Source organism: Pan paniscus, chromosome 1, assembly GCF_029289425.2.
Source record: "Pan paniscus chromosome 1, NHGRI_mPanPan1-v2.0_pri, whole genome shotgun sequence".
Lineage (NCBI taxonomy): Eukaryota > Metazoa > Chordata > Mammalia > Primates > Hominidae > Pan > Pan paniscus.
Genome location: NC_073249.2, coordinates 64,092,049 through 64,106,563, shown reverse-complemented (window position 1 = coordinate 64,106,563; position 14,515 = coordinate 64,092,049). Strand labels below are relative to the sequence as shown.

Sequence of the window (14,515 nt, the reverse complement as noted above, 5' to 3'; positions counted from 1 at the left end):
GAGGGAAACTTTCTCAACTTGTTAAATAATACCCCCACCCCCTGAAAAAAACCCAGTGGAATTTATCTCGTTTGCAAGGGTGGTTCGACATTTACAAATTAATTAATGTAATCCATTATGTCAATAGGCTAAAAAAGAAAAATCACATAATTCTATCAATAGATGTAGAAAATGCATTTGGCAAAATCTACTACTCATTTGTGATAAAAACTCTAGACAAACTAGGAATAGAGGGAAACTTTCTCAACTTGTTAAATAATACCCCCAATCCCCTGGAAAAAACCCTACAGTGAACATCATACTTAATGGTGGAAACTAGATACTCTCCAATTAAGAATGGGAACAAGGCGGGGCTGTTCTCTCTTAGCACTCCTCTTCAGCATTATGCTGTAAGTTTTTGCTAATTCAATAAGACATGAAAAGGAAATAGAAGGTATGTGGATTAGAAAGGAAGAAATAAAACTGTCTTTGTTTGCAGCTGACATGATTGTCTATGTAGAAAATCTTCAAGAATAGGCAAAAAAAAAATTCTGGAACTAATAAGAAATTATAGCAAGGTTGCAGGGTGTAAGATTGATATACAAAAGCCAGTTACTTTCTTATAAATTAGCAATGAACAAATGGAATTGAAATTAAAAATGTAATGCCATTTATATTGGTACCCCACAAAATAAAATACTTAGATATAAATTTAACAAAATATTTGCAAGATTTATAGTAGAAAACTACAAAACTCTGATGAAAGAAGTCAGAGAACTAAATAGATGGAGAGATATTTCATGTTCATTGATAGAAAGACTCAATGTTGTCAAGATTTCAGTTCTAGACTGGGCTCAGTGCTCATGCCTGTAATGCCACCACTTTGGGAAGCAAAGCCAAAGTGGGAGGATCACTTGAGGAGAGGGTTTGAGACAATCCTGGGCAAATAGCAAGCCTCCATTTCTACAAAAAATAAAATAACTAGCTGGGCATGGTGGCACATGCCTGTAATTGGAGCTACTCAGGAGGCTAAGACAGGAGGATAGCTTAAGCCTAAGCTATATATATATATATATATATATATATATACACACACACACACACACACACACACACACATACATATATATATGAATCTATACATCAAGTTGGGAAGAACTGGAATCTTCATATATATACACATATAGTACATACACATACTCTGTATGATACTATAATGGTATTTACATTTGTACAAACCCACAAAATGCACAACACCAATAGTGAGTGAACCCGAATGTAAACTGCAAACTTTTAGGTGATGATGGTGTTTCAGTGTAGGTTCATCAGTTGTAACAATTGTGTTACTCTGATGGGGGATGTTGGTCATAGAGGATGTATGCATCTGTCTTAGTCCATTGTGCATTGCTATAAAGAAATGTGTGTGTATATATATGTGTATATATATATGGAATCTTCATATATATGTGTGTGTATATATACACATATATGAAGATTCCATATATATATACACACACATATGTGTGTATATATGTGTGTATATATGTGTTTTGCTCTTTTGTCAGAGATCAGTTAACTATATTTATGTGGGTCAAATTCTAGGCTCTATATTCTGTTCCACTGATCTATGTGTCTATTCTTTAGCCAAACATATACACATATATATGTGTGTATACATATACATATATACGTGTGTATACATATACATATATATGTGTGTATATATGAAGATTCCAATTCTTCCCAACTTGATCTATAGGGTCAATGCAATCCCAATCAAAATCCCAGTATGCTATTCTGTGAATATTGACAGACTGATTTTAAAGTTTATTTTAAGAGGGAAAAGGCCCAGAATAGCCAAAGAGCTACTTTAATATTCAGGAAGAATTGAAGTGGAGGACTGGCTCTACAATTTTTGAACACTTACTGTAAAGCTAGAGTAATCAAGACAATGTAGTATTGGCTAAACAATAGACACATAGATCAGTGGAATAGAATAGAGAGCCTAGAATTTGACCAACGTAAATATAGTTAACTGATCTCTGACAAAAGAGCAAAAGCAATTCAATGGAGTAAACGTAGTCTTTTCAACAAATGGTACTGAAACAACTGGACATCCACATGCAAGAAAAATAAATCTAGACACAAGCTTTACACCTTTCACAAAAACTCAGAATGAATCACAGACCTAAATGTAAAATGCACAACTAAAAAACTATTAGAAGATAACATAGGAGAAAATCTAGATGACCTTGGGGTTGGAGATGACTTTTTAGATACAAGACCAAAGGCATGATCCATGAAAGAAAGACTTGATAAGCTGGACTTCCTTAAAATTAAAAATTTCTATACTGTGAAAGACACTGTCAAGAGAATGGGAAGACAAGCCACAGATGGAGAGAAAATATTTGCAGAAAACAGCTGATAAAGGAGTGCTATCCAACACACACAAAGATCTCTTGAAACTCAAAAATAAGGAAACAAAAACTTGATCAAAAAAATACCAAAGCTGTCAACAGACACTTCACCAAAGAAGATAAATAGATGGCAAATAAGCATATGAAAAGATGCTCCGTATCATACAGTATTAGGAAAATGTGAATTAGACCAACAATGAGGTACCATATACACCTATTAGAACAGCCAAAATCTAGAACACTGAGAACACCAAATACCAGTGAAGATGTAGAGTAACAGGAACTCTCATTCTTTGCTCTTAAGAATGTAAAATGGTACAGCCACTTTGGAAGATTATTTGGCAGTCTCTTATAAAACTAAACATAGTCTTACCATATGATCCAGCAATCTTGCTCCTTGGTATTTGCCCAAAGGAGTCAAAAAACATGTCCGCATAAAAACCTGCAAAGTCTATATACCGTATGATTTCAACTGTACGGCATTCTGGAAAAGACAAAACTGTGACAACAGTAAAAAGATCAGTGGTTGCCAGGGCTTAGTGGGAGAGAGGAAGGCATGAACAGGCAGAGAACAGAGAATTTAAAAATCAGTGAAATTATTCTGTATGATACTATAATAGTATATACATTTGTCCAAACCCACAGAATGCACAACACCAAGAGTGACTGAACCCTAATGTAAACTGCAAACTTTTAGGTGATGATGGTGTGTCAGTGTAGGTTCATCAGTTGTAACAATTGTGTTACTCTGATGGGGGATGTTGGTCATAGAGGACATATGCATCTGTCTTAGTCCATTGTGCATTGCTATAAAGAAATACCTGAGGCTGAGTAATTTATAAAGGAAAGAGGTTTATTTGGCTCATTGTCCTGCAGACTATACAAGAAGCATGGCACCAGCATCTGCTTCTAGTGAAGGTTCAGGAAGCTTTTACTCATGGCAGAAGGCAAAAAGGGAGCAGGTGTGTCACATGGTCAGAGAGGGGGCAAGAGAGAGGAGGAGGTGCCAAGACTCCCTAACTACCAGTTCTCCTGCAAACTAATAGAGTGAGAACCCCCTTGTTACTGTGAAGAGAGTACTAAGTCATTCATGAAGGATCTTCCTCCATGACCCAAACACCTCCCACTTGGTCCATCTCCACATAGGGGTCACATTTCAGCATGAGATTTGGAGGGCCTAAGTATCCAAACCATACCAGAATTTATGGGGAGTATATGGGAAATCTCTGTACCTTCTGCTCAACTTTGCTGTGAACCTAAAACTGCTCTAAAAAATAAAGTCTACTAAAAAAACAAAAGCAAAAGTTGACCAAAACTAACTCAAGAAGATATAGAACAGCTGAGTGGTCTTATAAATATCAAAGAAATGAAATTACACACACAAATCAGTCTAGATCATTTTAAAACTCAGCTCTTTCAAATATTCCAAGAATTTCATATTTTTGGAAGATAAAAAGAAAAATCATAAAGGTATGAAATATATATACTGGTAAAAGGAACAAAGGGCTAAGGAGATATGAACCAGTAGGAATATACACCAAACAACATGTAGTTAAAATATAGAAAACAATCACAGACAGAACTGTGTGGACAAGTAGGTAAATTAACAATTATAGTTTGAGAATTTATTGTACTTACCTCAGAAATTGAAAATAATATCCATAAAATAGCAAAATATAGATCTGGTGAATATCACCAAACAACTCAAGCCAATTGATATACGTCAGCCTATATATCCATCCATTATGGTCCTGGACGGTGCAACAAGACAAAAGAAATGAAAGTATAAGAAGTAAATGGAAGAGCTGAAAATACCATTGATGGCTGGGTGCGGTGGTTCACACTTGTAATCCCAACACTTTGGGAGGCCGAGATGGGCGGATCACCTGAGATCAGGAGTTTGAGACTAGCCTGGCCAACATGGGGAAACCCCATCTCTACTAAAAATACAAAAACTAGCAGGGCATGGTGGTGCATGCCTGTAATCCCAGTTACTCGGGAGACTGAGGCAAGAGAATTGCTTGAACCTGGGAGGCGGAGGTTGCAGTGAGCCGAGACCATGCCATTGCACTCCAGCCTGGGCGACAGAGCGAGACTCTCTCTCAAAAAAGGAAAAAAGAATACGATTGATTATAGATGATATACTCATTGATAGAAAAAAACTTAAATAATCCATAAACTATTCAAATTAATAAAGTTCTTCAAAGGTATTTGATACAGAATCAAATTTTAAATTAAAATATTTATCTACAATAAAAGAAATTGACTAGATAATACCAAATAAGATCACATTCATATTAGCAAAAAAAATTCTAAAAGATCTAGGAGATAATAGGATAAAGAATGCACAAGATGTTTATGGAGAATATTTTAGGAGAAATTTATTGAAAGATACAAAAGAAGATATTATAAGATAGTGAAGTGACATCATTTGTCTGGGGTAATACCCAAGGTTCATTGTCTCATGCCAAGGAAATCAAGGATGTGGACACACAATGGGAGTGAGGTTAAGAGTGGAGGTTCAATAGGCAAAAGAAAGAGAAAAGCTCTCTCCAAGTGGGTTTCCTGGTCTGCAGCGAAATACAAGGGGTTTTATAGATGAGCTTAAGAAGGAGTGTCTGATTTACATAGGGCATGAAAGATTGGTTGGACCAAATGTGCCATTTGCATAACATGTGAAAAACTGGTTAACCAGTCAATTTCTTTTATTGTAGATAAACATTTTAATTTAAAATTTGATTCTGTATCAGATACATTTAGAGAACTGGTTCGGACTAGGTGTGCCATTTGCAAAGCATGTGAAAATCTGGCCACCCCACCTTAATCTTTTATTATGCAGATGGGTTCTCTAACTGGCTGGTGCCATGTTGCCTCTTCCTTTACTGTACACGTGGTGACAAAGAAAAGGGAAAATGGAGCCTCCATGTTGAACATACCTGGCCCTCAGGTAGCCCTTCTCTATGGGCACTGCTGCTGACATTCACCCGTGCAAGCTTCCAGCTTCCTTATCTATGTCTACAGCTCGATTTTTCAGGCTGCTCTTTGTTGGAAAAGAAGTGATTTTGGGGGTTACTTTTTGTTAAAAGGGAAGCTCTGCCAAGGACTCTCTTACCTTCACTATCTGTCTAAATAATTTCTTTTAGCTCCTTTATCAATAGTACCATATACCATGCTCATTTATGGGGAGCTGTAGAATTTTAAAGATGATAGCTGCTTTCGAATTAAGGAATGTATTCAAAGTCTTTTTAATAAATTTCCTGATAAAATTGTTTTGGAGCTTTTGACAAATTGATTATAAAATTATACAGAAAAATAAAGGTACATGAAAAGACAAATTTACAAAAGAAGAGAAAGAGGGATACTTTATCAGATATGAGCAATCGAAAATAAAAAGTGAGGTTTGTCATAGAAATAGAAACTGCCAATGAGAGAGAAAAGGAACTCAGAATATCTCACATATTAATGTGAAGTCGGCATATGATAGAGGTGGTATCTCATCATGAGGAAAGAATAGATCATTAGTAGATGGTACTGAGGAAAACAGAATCACTAGGTGGAGAAAAATAAATTTGGATTCCTAGCTCATACCATATATGAAAATAAAGTTTAAATGAACTGAAGACCTAAAAGTGAGAGGTAAAGCTAAAATCTTATGAAGAAAATATGGAAAGATATGTTTGTGAGTTAGGATTGGAATACCTTACTTCAACAGGGTCAAAACGCACTGTAAAAGGAGAAAAACATAGCTTTGACTCTAGCACAGTTAGATTTCTGTTCAACAGAGGACACCATAAAATTAAAAGATAGATGACAGACTGTGGACAGTTGCAAGTTTTAGTGGGCAAGAGCAAACTTTCCCTTTGCTCTCTGAAGGCTCCCTGAAAATCAACTGACAAAAGTCCAAGATTAATAGGAGAAAAGGCATCCAAATGTATTAATGTGCATGAGGGGGAAATCACAGAGTAATTACCCACCATGCTGTGGAGTACAGATGCTTCTATATCCTTTTTCATAGGGGAAGGGGGAGATGGGGAAATATAGACAATTCTTCTGAGGGGCAGTAAACAATTATTAGGGAGAATGAATGGACCCAAGGCAGAAATTAACTTATAAATAATTCCCTTTGGAATTTGAATGAGCCTGAGAAGCAGGCATTATCTTGTGGAAAAATCCATCCAGATCTGGTTGCATTCTTCTGTCTTTTCCACAATAGGTAAGGAGGTAAGGGTGGGGTGGAGGGTGGGGGAGAGAAGGCAGTTTGTGAGTGTGTGTGTGTGTGTGTGTGTGTGTGTGTGTGTGTATGAGAGAGAGAGAGAGAAACAGAGAGAGACAGAAAGAGAGAGATTTCTTGTTTTGCTTTGCTGTTGTTGTTAAGAAGCTTTCTTGGTCAGATAAGGAAATTCCAGAGAGTCTTTCCCTGTTTCCCTGTGCTGGGGGTGGGGGACCCAAGACAATTTTAAATTGATTCTGAGGCTTATTTCTGAGGCCTTTCAATTTTCAGAAGCACTCAGCATGCCCAAGTACCATGTTTTAAAGAATCATTTTCTGCACTCCAACAAATGTCTAAGAATGTCAAGGGATTATGACTATTTAGAGCAAGCTTGTCCAACCTGTGGTCCGTGGGCTGCATGTGGCCCAGGACAATTTGAATGCAGCCCAACACAAATTCATAAACTTTCCTAAAACATGAGATTTTTTGTGTGTTTTTTTTTTTTTTTTTAGCTCATCAGCTATTGTTGGTGTTAATGTATTTTATGTATAAGCCAAAACAATTATTCTTCCAGTGTGGCCCAGGGAAGCCAAAAGATTGGACATCCTGATCTAGAGTACATGAGCAATACCCATAAATCAATGAGAACAAGACAGAAAACAAGTAGAAAAATGGGGCAAATATATGAATTGGCAAGTCATGGAAGAGGAAACCCAAATTGTTAGCATGTGTAAAAAGAGATGAGGGCCTGGCACAGTGCCTCACACTTGAAGTACCAGCATTTTGGGAGGCCAAAATGGCAGGTCACTTGAGCCCAGGAGTTTAAGACCAGCCTGGGCAACATGGTAAAATCTCATCTCTACAAAAAACAAAAAATTAAATGGGCATGGTGGCACACACCTGTGTTCTCAGCTACTCTGGAGGCTGAGGTGGGAGGATCACTTGAGCCCAGGAGATGGAGGTTGCAGTGAGCCGAGACTGCACCACTGGCACTCCAGCCTGGGTTACAGAGTGAGAACCCGTCTCCAAAAAAAAATAGATAGATAGATAGATAGATAGATAGATAGATAGATAGATAGATAGATAGATGTCAAGTTCGATAGTAGTTATGGAACCACTCTCACTGGGTTAACAAGAATTATAAGCCAGGCTTTAGGCAGAATTATAGTTAGGCATTATTCAGAGTGCACTGGTGCACTTTGACTCACTTCTCTGCGGCTGCTGAGAGTCATTTAGGATGCTGGCCACCTGGTACCTGCTCCCCCATTGTGCCTATAGATAGAATTTCTGATGCTAGAATGATAGGAGCTTCTTGCTCAAGAGCTTATGGCATTTTCAAATTCCAGCTGGTCTGAGGCCAACCAGTGTGAAGATCCCCCACCCACCCAGAAACAGACTTAGAACAAAAAATGTGGTTTCTTCATCTCCCTGTCCCAGGGTATCACTCTGAGCTTCTCGTCTAATCAGTGATTCCCACACTTCAACCCCAGTTAATACCTCTTAAAAACAACCCCAAAACTCTTGGGGAGACATAGTTGAAGTTTCCTCTGGTCTCCTCATTCAGCTGCCCTACAAGTATTAAACTCTGTCTCTGCTGTATCCCAAGTGTCTCAGTTTATTGACTCACTGCACATCGGGCAAATGAACCTATTATGGTTACAATTAGATAAATGATAATTTTAAAGTTCCTAATTTACACAGATCAGATTGACAATAAGTAGAAGGTTAGATGATACAAATGCTGGTTAAGAATACATTCTTGTCTGGGCATAGTGGCTCATGCCTGTAATCCCAGCACTTTGGGAGACCAAGGCAGGAGGATTGCTCAGCCCAGGAGTTAAAGACCAGGCTGGGCAACACAACAAGACTCTGTCTCTACAAAAAAATCAAAAAATTAGCCAGGTGTGGTGGTGCATGCCTGTGGTCCCAGCTACTAGGGAGGCTGAGGCAGGAGGCTGAGGTGGGGGATCGCTGGAGCCTGGGATGGTGAGGCTGGGTGAACTACGTTTGCACCACTGTACTCCAGCCTGGATGACAGTGTGACCTTGTCTCAAAAACAAAAGAAAAAGTAAACAACAAAAGGAATACACTTCCCAAGAGAGTCCAGACTGGCACAGCTATTTGGAAAAGCAGTCTGGCAGCATAGAGGGAAATCTGATCTGTATATACTATATATACAGATATACATTATACTAATGTTTTGTTAATGCTCAGACCTTCTATTTCAGCTCTAAAAGCTGAAATTTCTATTTTAGCTATGAAGTCGAAGCTCACTATGCTTGAGAATTCAGCCTTTTCTATGGCACCTCTGCAGTTTGAAAATCTCTGCTTTGTTTGGTCTGAGGAGAGAATTGCATCTTTGTGTCTCATTCTGAAATTTAGACATGCTGATTTATTTTTGTGGCTCATTTGGGGAGTTCATGTTTATTTCTTTTGTAATTGCCACTAAGAGACAAAGTATAAACTTTTGAAAAACTTCTAACACATCGTAATGAAGAAGCATTAAACAATCATAATGAATCATAATGAAGAAGCATTAAACAAGAAGTTTAATGGCATAATATTATTTAGCAACCATACTTATTTGTGTTGGAGGACATATACACAAATGTAAACATTATCTGCTGAGTTACAACAGTACAGAAAAATATGAAACTTCTGGTGCTGTTCAGGATAAGCCATTTTTTTCTTCAAATATCCCATTATAAATTTTCTGTGCAGTTTTCTTTGCAGACAGAATTCTGTGCAAGATTTCAGATTTGAAATCCTTTAACCCTTAAAATGGAGTAAGAAAGCTATGTGGTAACTGTACCAAAATTGGGGAAGCAACTTGAGCTTCCAATTAGCTTAAATTGGAGAATTATAGCAAATTCAGAAAATAAAATGGAGACAATGGAAGAACCAGTTTTCAGTCAGAATATGATAAGTGTGATTTGGGGCACGTTGTGTTTAAGATTCCCGCAAAATATTTAAATACTGCTGTGGTTGTGGTAGAGCAATTGGCTCAACAGGACAAAGTATGGAATCGAATATCTATTTGGGGGGTCATCTCTGTGGTTCACTGAGCTATTATTATATGTAAAGCAGTACTGCATATACATTAATCATCTTATAAATGGGAAACTGAGGTAAGGAAAGGTTGAATAAATTGCCTAAGATCCCAGAGTTAATATAAGGCAGAGCTGAAATTCAAACCCAAATAGTTCTTGAGATGTTATGTGGTTATCAAATAACTTTCTGGAATTAAAAAAAACATAGCAGGTCAGAACATAGAAAGGATGTGCTTTTTAGTTTCTACCAACACACATCTTATATGTGTACTTTGCCCACTATTTATAGTGAAAGCAATTTAAGTTTTGTGCCATGATGTGTTATAGTTTCAGTTGAAAGGATATTTTATTGAGCTACTAAAAGAATAAATTTGATTCAGTTGAGAAGTACAAGGGCTCCAATATAAATTCCATATAGAGTCATCCCCTGGTATCTACAACGTATTAGTCCTAGGACCCGTGAAGACACCACAATCCAAGGATGCTCATATCCCTTACATAAAATGGCATAGTACATAGTGTCACTGAACTATGGGAATTTGTTCTGAGATGCGTCCTTAGGCAATTTTGTTGTTGTGTGAATGAACATCATAGAGTATACTTACACAAATGTAGGTAGTATTTATCTACTTAAGCATATCTAAACATAGAAAAGGTACAGTAAAAATATGGTACTATAATCTTATGGGACCACCATACGATATGCGGTCTGTCCTTGATCCAAATGTTGCCATGCAGGGCTTGGCTATATTTGCATGTAACCTAACCACATCTTCCTGTGTACTTTAAATCACCTCTAGATTACATGTAATACATAATGCAGTGTAAATTCTGTATAAATAGCTATTATGTTGTATTATTTTTACTTTATTTTATTTTTTAAGGCTACTCAAATGAAGCAGTGGGAGTGGAGAAAAAAAAAGAACTCTGTACTGGTTGTGATCAGTTAGTTGTAAACACCACTGCATTCAGGCCAGCCTATTTGTATTATTTTTAATTGATGTATTCTTATTTTTTATTGTTTTAGTTTTTAAACAATATTTTGGATCCATGGTTGGTTGAATTCGTGTAGATGGGGAACATGAGGACACAAAAGCGTCAACTGCAGTGGGTAATCTTGAAATGCATCATCAGAGAAATCTCCAACATTAGATTGCTGGGATGATGAAGGTAATTCTGCAATACAAACAATGTTTTCTCCACGCTGTTGACAACATTGGAGAAATTAACCTTCAACAATCTCACAAATTAATCAAATTTGCTGGATTTAGGTATTGGAGCCACATTAGCCTTTTAAACATGCTTTGGATAAGTGGATTCTTCTGTGATTGGCTAACAAATGCCACTCTTCCCATTTCCAATCTCTCACTAGAAATATTCTGAATATGGTGGACTCTAATATCTCACTTCTGCCTCTTTATCTAGAAGACCTCCTTCTGCCTCCACTAAGGACAGGAAACAAACCTCTTTGTACTTCAGCTTGTTGTTGTGTTTTGTTTTTGTTTTTTTAGTTTTCCCTTTCTTGGCACTCAAGCCAATTTGTTTTACCAGCACGTCAGTGAGAAGTTGAGGATCTATGTTTGAGCCAATGAATTGTCAAGAGCCCTATAGTAGCTGCACAGGATGCTCAATTTTGCTTGTTTTCAGATAGGTTACAGACCTCTCAACATACAACTCTTAGGCTGGGTGATATTTGACTAAATAGATTAGAAATCAATTTAAATATTAAATCTGTTTCAACTTTAAGAAGAGTTGTTACCAGTTGCTTTTCAGTGGATTTTTACAGTGATACTGCTGGCAATTTTTATATTTTGTTTGTAGAAATCTCATCATATCTGCCAAGGATTTGAGAATGTGTAGATCTTCAATAATTTATATTTTTTAAGATACGGGGTCTTGCTATGCTGCCCAGACTGGAGTGCCCTGGCTGTTCACAGACACAATCTTAGTGCACCACAGCTTAAATTCCTGGTCTCCAGTGATGCTCCTGCCTCAGCCTCCTAAGTAGCTGGAACTAGAGGTGTGCACCACTGTGCCCAGAGGCATTTTTAATTAAATAACATTTACAGGTAAAAGCCCAATTTAAATTATGACATAAACATTAATGGAAACTAAGATCATCCATATAATAATACAAGTCAACAGGCACAAAGGCCTCTGGCCTATATAATGGTACTTGAAAAAAAAATCCAGCTCAGTAGTTTCTATAGCATTTATGGCTGTTTATGGTTTTTCACATGTCTAATATTTCATTTTCAAAGATTCTGATAACAAATAAGAGAAGAAGTATAATTTTTTTCTTAAAGGACCCACATGCTTTACCAAAAACCTGAATTTTTTTGAATCTCTATCAGCAGTTCTAGGAAGCACAGTAATACTACTTAAATGATAGTAACGATAGTTACTTTTAACATCTCCTAAATTCTATCTTTCCAGAGCAGTATGCCTGTCTCCCATATTTTCCACTTCATCACCAATGCTATTCTCCATCCTAGATGTGTAGCTATGATACTATTTTTTCTCTGTTTCACTGATTTTTAATTTGGCATGTGAAAGAAAGATAAATCTTGGGGCCCCCAAATCACTAAGCTAAAGGGAAAAGTCAAGCTGGGAACTGCTCAGGGCCAACCTGCCTGCCATTCTATTCAAAGTCACCCCTCTGCTCACTGAGATAAATGTATATCCGATTGTCTCCTTGGAGAGGCTAATCAGAAACTCAAAAGAATACAACCATTTGTCTCTTATCTACTTATCCTAGAAACCCCCTCCCCACTTCTAGTCTTCCTGCCTTTGCTTCCAGTTGTCCTGCCTTTCCAGACCAAACCAATGTTCATGTTGTATATGTTGCTTGATGCCTTATGTCTTCCTAGAATGTGTAAAACAAAACTGTGCTCTGACCGTCTTGAGCACATGTTATCAGGACCTCGTGAGGCTATGTCACAGGCACACTTTTCTCAACCTTGGCAAAATAAACTTTTTAAATAAACTGAGACCTGTCTCAGATTTTCTGGGTTCATAGGCAATATTTATTTTTAATTTTTAAAATATCAATAATCTTAGTGTTTATCATTTACCTATTATGTACATAGTGCTGGAGTGGGCGGTGTGATTGAGACATGTTATCTAATTGGAGATGTGATCTGACAGACCCAAATAGGCACCCCTTTATCAACTGAAATGAAGCCTAAGGTTAAAGAAACAAAAGTTGTCTACAGGTTGACAGTTCAGGGCTTGGCTGGCATGGCAACTTCCTAAATTCTTATGGCTACAAGAGCAAACCACACTCTTGCTAAATTACCCAACAATAGGAAATATCAGCCAAATTGTCAGAGCTTTCCTAACTCTCACTTACAACCCAAACCACTCAACTCTGATTGGACAGGGGACTGGTCTTGCGAACATTCTTTTCTAATAAGCAACTGCAGCACTTAAGCCAGTTTCAGTCCATTTATAATGGCTGTGCACAAACTGTCTTTGTGTCCTATAGTTCACCTTTTGATGCAAAAAGCCAAATTCCACCTCATTTTAATGCTAAAACCCCACCAAAAGTGAACATTGGATGTATATTACATATATGTGTCCCCATTGCACGTGCTTGACTCCTTTAGTAAATATGTTTATCTTGTTCCCTAAAGCTGCTAAGTATGTATGACTCTATTGAGTAATACAGACGCTGTGAGGCATGAAGCCCTACTTACCTGTTCCTGTTTTGAAGACAGCATTTTTGCTTCATTCTGGAGACTATCTCTTTCTGGTCTGCAAACTGACATTGTTAATAACGCTCTCCTTTCTACTATTTAGCCACTCTGGTGGTCTTTTGGAGGATAGAGAGAAGAGATATACCTGTCTTTATTAGTTAGGGTAGACTGTAACCAATAGAACCAAGGTGTTATGTCTCAAAAACAGTAGAAGTTTATTTCTCCCTTGGGTAATTGTTAAGGTTATTATTGATTATTCTGGGGTGGTAGAAGCCTTCACTCATTGTAATCATTCAGGAACCCAAGCTGCTGGAAAGCCACCATCTTCAACATGTTGCTCTGGTCTTCACTGACATCATTCAGCTTTCAGGAAGGGGGAACAACATGAAAAGATACTGCTGGGAGGTTTTATGGGCCCAGCCTGGCAGTGGCATACATTACTTCCACTTTCTTTCCATTGTAAAGAACATAATCATTTAGGTGCCTAACTGCAAGAGGGTATAGGAACCATAAAAGAAGGGAAAAATGGAGTTTGATGGACAATTAGCAGACTCTGACAAAATGTCAGAGAGGTGAAGCAATGAGAAAATAGCAGGGAGTACATGCCAAACAGAGAGGTGGAAATCATTAAAAAAAAATTAGGAGTTGAGAGAACATAGAAATCGGTATGGAATAAAGTCATTGGGAAGAGCATCTCTCAGGAGATGGGACATGATGGGACAAAGAGCATACATTGGATAAATGGATAAGAAAGGTGAGAAGTGGGGGAGGGGATGCCTTTCCCTTGTTTCTCTGTTTTTCCTCCTTTTCCTTTTTTTTAAAATTAGTCAAGCGTAGTACTGAGAAACGGGGAAAGAGTAGAACAAGGAGTTGGATCTGTAACTGACTGAATAAACAAATGAGATAACTCACTACCTTCAGACAGCTGGATCTTCCTCCTTTACAAATGGAATCGGTCTTCCCCTCACAATGTCTTTAATGCCACTGTCATAAGAAATCAGGCAACTATGTGCCTTCTATTTTTTTTTAGACAGTGTCTCACTCTGTCACCCAGGCTGGAGTGCAGAGGCACAATCATGGCTCACTGCAGCCTCGAACTCCTGGGCTCAGGTGATCCTCTCACTTCAGCCTCCTGAGTAGCTGGGACTACAGGTGCATGCC

The 14,515-nt window shown here is 37.7% G+C and overlaps 1 long non-coding RNA gene across 1 annotated transcript in view; it reads right to left on the bottom strand.

Annotated features, from left to right (window-relative positions):
* LOC130541354 (uncharacterized) overlaps positions 1–7,971 on the bottom strand; it is a 68,272-nt gene extending 60,301 nt beyond the window's left edge. The window contains exon 1 of the long non-coding RNA XR_008955396.1: positions 7,815–7,971. This is a non-coding gene — a long non-coding RNA (uncharacterized LOC130541354). The remainder of the gene's footprint in view (positions 1–7,814) is intronic.
* Between the last annotated feature and the right edge of the window lie 6,544 nt (positions 7,972–14,515).